Raw genomic sequence first — 7,173 nt, 5'->3', positions numbered from 1 at the left:
CTACCAAAACCAATTCCAACCAATCACAAGTCAATTTCACAGCCATTCCGATACATCAAATAACTAAAAACAACAAGTACTTACTCTCAATAACCAGAATACAGCCACACAACTAAACTAATTTAGTATAATCACATAGAATCATAATTTTTCAATAATTTCATTAAAATCAGAAAAAATCAATATCAATTACAGCTTCAAACACTCACAATAACAAAACCCAAAGACATTCACAGCCATAACCTGAACAATACTCCAATTGAAGCACTAAAACAACATCAACCTTAATCCAAATTTCACAACCTCAAACCAAACTTATTCCACCAATTAATCTCTCATAACAACAAAACCAGTCACATTCACAGCAATAATCCAAACTCAATTCATCAATTATACATACGACATCTTTTCAATAATTAACTCAGTATATTTTAATTTAATAAATTACACTAAATTAATCATTATTAACAACCACATCTAATTCCAGTCACAGCTTAGAATAATAACAACAACTAACAAATTTCAAATGCATTTCAAGTCATTCATATCAACTAAATAATTTTTAACCAGCATTAACCATTTGCACTTATCCAATTAACTTTATAGGCATTCTAGAATTTAAACCATTAAATTTTTAAAAATAAATCCCTTACCTCGATGTCAAAACTCATGAAAATCGCCAAACACAGCAGCTCCGTTAGCAGTTCCAACATTCATTTTGTTTCCTGGGCAGCAACCAAAGTGGTTCTAGGCAGCTCCAATATTGTTTCCTAGTGGCGGAGGACTCCGGTAACTACAAAACCTGAAGCAGAGGCTGAACAGAGCAGCACAGAGTAGTATAGAGTAAGAGTAGCAGCAGTTTGGCATCTCCGATCGACGGCAGCAGCATTATTTCCAATCTGTAACAGCCCAGACCACCCGCTAGCACGATATTGTCCGCTTTGGCACACAAGGCCTCACGGTTTTGCCTTTGACGATAGGGATATTAGCCGAAGCCCCCCCCACTCACTCGTCAAACCGCGTCATGCTAGGGAGAGGTATCCCCCCCCTTATAAGGCATGCTTCGTTCCCCTCTCCAACCGATGTGGGGCTTTATCGGTTGGAGAGGGGAACGAAGCATGCCTTATAAGGGTGTGGTTACCTCTCCCTAGCATGACGCGGTTTGACGAGTGAGTGTGGGAGGCTTCGGCTAGCATCCCTATCGTCGAAGGCAAAACCGTGAGGCCTTGTGTGCCAAAGCGGACAATATCGTGCTAGCGGGTGGTCTGGGCTGTTACAGATGGTGATTGTAAGGCCCACATCGGTTGGAGAGGGGAACGAAGCATGCCTTATAAAGGTGTGGATACCTCTTCCTAGCATGACGCGTTTTGACGAGTGAGTGTGGGGGGCTTCGGCTAATATCCCTATCGTCAAAGGCAAAACCATAAGGCCTTGTGTGCCAAAGCGGACAATATCGTGCTAGCGGGTGGTCTGGACTGTTACACGATCACTCTTCACTCTCGTAGTAGTAACCACGGTGGCAACAAAATAGAGAGTTCAAGTTCAATAGAGTCGGAAATTGAAATGAGTTCAATAGAATTGGAACTACAGATAGCTTACAATAAAATAATGGAGCAGCAACAACAGGGTTTCCGGGTAGCTCCAGTGGCGGTAATGGCTGAGCCAACGTAAACAGTAGCAGAAACAGGGGCTGAGTAAAGGACAATGGTTCCAACCTTCGTGAACTCTCTCTCTCACCGTAAATGGGCTTTCTGACAGCAACGGCTTCTGATCACAGCACGACAACCTGGCGCAGTGAAGATCCTTTCTTCCTCTTCTCTGCATGTATTCCGTGATGTTGGTGACAGTAGCATCCAGCGAACCCTCCTCCTCTAGCAGCAGATCCTTCAACGGCACCAAGGCACGACGGCGACGGGAGGCACAGCGACGCCTTCTTCCTCCCGCTCTTGTCTCGGGCTCGTCTCCCTCCTCTGGTTCGTTCCGTGACGGCATGGCTTCGACGGCGTGGCTTCGATAGCGATGCTCTCTACAGCTCAACGAACGGCTGACAGGAGGCGCTGCAGCGCGGGCAAGGCTGGGCGACGCTGGTGATGCTGGCGTGGGATCCTTGCGTGCGACAGTCCGGCGGTCACGGCGGCGGTGGGGCAGTAGCTCTTCCCTCTCTCTTTCCTCTCTGTTTCGCCACTGTGTGTGAATATTACGTTGAATGAAGGTGAGGGTGAGGCTACGGCTGTGTAGGGTTAGAAATTGGGGAAATTAGGGTTCTGAATTAATATTGGGAATTAGGGTTAGAAATTAGGATTTTATCAAGGAGTATGGATAGATTTGAATAGATATTTTGATAAAATTGGAGGGTAGAGTAATTTTAAAACCAAATATACTCTCTTAAAAATATCTAAGAATATTATTTATCAACATATTGCTAAGGTCAATTAATTATTTCTAGTTTAAATGATAAAATAAGCATATTAATCATATTTTTATAAAATATAGTTTAAAATCAATATTAATTATTCAAATTAAATGATATAACTATTTTTTATTTTTCTATTATCAAAACTCTAATTTCAATTTGTGTAGAATAACTAATTATAATAAAAATTGTACTTAAACATTAATTACTTAAAGTACATTCATAATAAAAATTACTTAAATTGAATGGTACAATTCTTTCTTATTTTTCAATTACTAAAATTATAATTTCAATCATATCAAATATCCAATAAAGATTATATAAAAATTCTAATTAGTTTAAACTTCAATTATTATGAAACTCTATTTAATTACCTTTAGTAAAATAATTTTCTTAAAATAAAATTATCATCAAATAAAATAAATCACAAATAACTAATTATTTAATTTTCAAAAACTAGGGTTGTTACATTATACCCGCCTTAGAAAAATTTTCGCCATCAAAAATTGCTAGAATAAAATAAATTCAAAATTAAATCAAAGAAAACAGACTATATGGACAAAAGTTTAGACATTGTCAAGGATGAAAATTCAAAGAGTTACGTAAGCAATTAGATTTATAGGCAAGCAAAGGTATACAAGAATGATAAAGTATGGTTAGGAAACAATCAAATCACATTCTAAGGAGGAAATTCAAACCAAAGAATTCTAATGAAAGCAACGAAGAAAAAGATGGCATGAGTTTACGTGGCGCAAATAAATATTATACGTCAAAATGAAGCTAACTTCATAACTTCTAACGCTCCCAAACCCCGTGAATCGCATTACCTATTACTTCTATTTTGTCTATGATAACTTGTTAGTGTTGCCATGTACATAAATCATTAATATTAAGTTGGCCAGACCTAATACCATAAGGTATGCAATGGTAAACTAACAGCGTTAATCATCAGACAGTCATGCATATAAAACTCAAATTCTTGTTATCAAAACAAGTCATAAAGCATGACAGACACTCAGAGTAAGCAATGAAGCATAGTCAGCCCATTCCCAAGGCTCTAACAGGAACGAACTAGTCTGATACCATTTGTAATGACCCAACTTCCAGTACGTCATGATCGTACCAAAAGTAAGGAGTTACTAACCTATTTCTTTTATTAACTATTTAATATTGAGCCTTTAGTTCGATATCGCGTTTCTATTTTATAGAAAATTCTAGAAAAATTTTTTTTGATTATCAAAATCATATATCAAACATTTCAAAGTAATAATAATCATATAATTATTAATAATAATATCTGTCATACAAAAAATTTCAAATAAAACTCAGATACAAATCCTATCCCTCTGTATAAAATAAAAATCTTAAGCAATAAGGGCGAGGAAACTCTATGAAAGCAAATTAACTCATACACTTAACTCATAAATAAATTCTATATTCGCCCGCAGCTTCAAACTGTGTCTTTGAACCTGTGTCACTGAAAGGATGGAAGATTTTGGGGTGAGAACAAACCACACGTTCTTAGTAGAGAATGGAAATGCCGTAAAAGTAATGATTAACATGCAAATAATTAACTTTGCTTAATAAACTATCTTTGTCAAACCCTTTGAAATCCTTTTTAATCTTACTTTAGATAAATAATTACTTTTTTTAAATTCCTAAACCCAAAACAGATCTCAATCACAAAATGTCATATTAAATATCTTTCAGCCACATAATTGATTCTCAATCACAACAAACAGTTATTAATCATCTCTATACATTCACAAACTACTAGCACAAGTAAGAAACTCAATTCAACACGCAAACAAATCACAATAAAACAAACCACACAATCACAGAGAAGTAATACAAGCAAACACAACCAAATGCAAATGCACAACCACTATGATGCATGTCTGTCCTAATCAGGCCATGAGCTCACATGTCAGTTTACACCCTGTAGCCTGACATTACCTAAGAACAAGTCCCAGATATGGCTTCCCTTTGTGTCCTTAGTGCATATGTGTCGGTGGTAAGAATACCACTCCTTCATGACTACCGGCAGTCGGTGCAAAGCCCGACCCCATAATATACGCACAAGGAAAAACAGTGATCCTCAGTTCGTGGGCGTCCCCGAGATCAATTCACAAACAAAACAATGATCCTCAGTTCGTAGGTTTCCCCGAGATCAACATACAACAACAAACATGATCCTCAGTTCGTGGGTTATACCCAAGATCAACATATAACAGTTAGTGGGTTATTCCCTTAATCAATGATTATCAATTCGTGGGTTTTCCCGTATTTAAAACAAACAACAATTTATAGGTTTCCCCGAAATCAATGATCATTCTGTTCGTGGGTACTTCCCGAATTTAACCAATTATCAACTCATGGGTTTTTCCCGTAGTTAAACAACTAAAAGTTAGTGGGGGTTTTCCCGCCTTTTATCACTTTTCATTATCCTTTCTAAAACTCAACAATCCATATATCAATTCCCCATTCTCTTTTCCCCTTTAAATTTTTAATAAATTTCCTTAAACCTTTCTTAATTCCTCAGGCATTTATCTATAAAAAATCTTAATCATCAAATCATTTCATAATTTCTACTTTAGCAATATTAACTCGAACCAACTTTAAAACTATTCTCCAGTTTAATTCTCTATCAAAAGACTCAAGAAAATCATATTTCTCTTTACTATCCCAAGTCAAATGTTATAATATAAATTCACATATTTCTAAAAGGTAATCCTTTACTTTAAGGCCAAATCATAATTTTTTTTTCTATATTGAATCAAACTCAAAACATAATTTATTTCTTAAATAACTTAAGTTCGAAACATAGGCCTTTCCTTGGTAAATCGAACTCAAAATATTATAATTCTTTTCTTAACTAAATAAAACTCAAATAATATAAGTTTCCTAGTTCAAATCTTTTAAAATAGCTTCTCAAATAAAACCTCAGATTTTATAAAATTTCGGCAGCACCTCCCCTAAAACTCGGACTTAACCACCTTTACGGGTTCCCTCTATCTTAACATCTCATCAAACATTTCTCAACAATTATCATAGCAGATTCTCAATCAATCGGAAATTTAACAATCCACAATAATTAACAATTCAGCCATAATTCACAACACCCACATAATCCATCAGTCCAACTTCAATTTGATCAATTCATAAATTATTTTAACCAAAGGACTAACAGTTTTTCACTTTCCAAATACCCAAAATACATTATCTCCTAACTTAAACAAAATCTTAGCAATATTGACACCAAAACACATAGAGTATGTAATATTCACAAAATTCCAGTTCTCTTATAACCAACTACTATGTTCACCCAAAAATTCTGCTCCATATAGTTTCCAATTATCACAAGTTATCCTTATACTTTTAGAGTTATTTTATCTCTAAATTCATATTTCATGAAAAGGTCAATTTAATAATCAAACCTCAATCTTTTAACAATTCTCAAACTTAATCCTAATTAATTATGAATCAACATTAACAACTACCAAAACCATTTCCAACCAATCACAAGTCAATTTCACAGCCATTCTGATACATCAGATAACTAAAAACAACAACAAGCACTTACTCTCAATAACCAGAATACAGCCACACAACTCAACTAATTCAGTATAATCACATAGAATCATAATTTTTCAACAATTCCATCAAAATCAGAAAAAATCAATATCAATTACAGCTTCAAACACTCACAATAACAAAACCCAAAGACATTCACAGCCATAACCTGAACAATACTCCAATTGAAGCACTAAAACAACATAAAACTTAATCCAAATTTCACAACCTCAAACCAAACTTATTCCACCAATTAATCTCTCACAACAACAAAACTAGTCACATTCACAGCAATAATCCAAACTCAATTCATCAATTATACATACGACAGCTTTTCAATAATTAACTCAGTATATTTTAATTTAATAAATTACACTAAATTAATCATTATTCACAACCACATCTAATTCCAGTCACAGCTCAGAATAATCACAACAACTAACAAATTTCAAATGCATTTCAAGTCATTCATATAAACTAAATAATTTTTAACCATCATTAACCATTTGCACTTATCCAATTAACTTTATAGGCATTCTACAATTTAAACCGTTAAATTTTTAAAAATAAATCCCCTATCTCAATGTCGAAACTCATGAAAATCGCCAAACACAGCAGCTCCGTTAGCAGTTCCAACACACATTTTGCTTCCTGGGCAGCAACCAAAATGGTTCTAGGCAGCTCCAATATTGTTTCCTAGTGGCGGAGGGCTCCGGTAACTACGAAACCTGAAGCAGAGGCTGAACAGAGCAGCACAGAGTAGTATAGAGTAAGAGCAGCAACAGTTTGGCATCTCCGATCGACGGCAGCAGCATTATTTCTGATCACTCTTTACTCTCGCAGTAGTACCACGGTGGCAACAAAATAGAGAATTCAAGTTCAATGAAGTCGAAAATTGAAATGAGTTCAATAGAATTGGAACTACAGATAGCTTACAATAAAATAACAAAGCAGCAACAATAGGATTTCTGGGCAGCTCCAGTGGCGGTATTGGCTGAGCCAACGTAAACAGTAGCAGAAACAGGGGCTGAGCAAAGGACAATGGTTCCAATCTTCGTGAACTCTCTCTCTCACCGCAGATGGGCTTTCTAACGGCAACGGCTTCTGATCATAGCACGACAACCTGGCGCGGTGAAGATCCTTTCTTCCTCTACTCTGCGTGTATTCTGCGATGTTGGTGACAGTAG

The 7,173-nt window shown here is 35.9% G+C and overlaps 1 long non-coding RNA gene across 1 annotated transcript; it reads left to right on the top strand.

Moving 5' to 3' along the window:
- Positions 714 to 6,773, top strand: LOC110270631. Its single transcript, XR_002360271.1, has 3 exons — positions 714 to 765; positions 1,627 to 1,635; positions 6,687 to 6,773. It is a non-coding gene; the product is annotated as an uncharacterized LOC110270631 (long non-coding RNA).

Source organism: Arachis ipaensis, chromosome B04 (assembly GCF_000816755.2).
Source record: "Arachis ipaensis cultivar K30076 chromosome B04, Araip1.1, whole genome shotgun sequence".
Taxonomy (NCBI): domain Eukaryota; kingdom Viridiplantae; phylum Streptophyta; class Magnoliopsida; order Fabales; family Fabaceae; genus Arachis; species Arachis ipaensis.
Note: the sequence above shows the minus strand (reverse complement) of the source record. Positions and strands in the feature narration are given on the sequence as shown.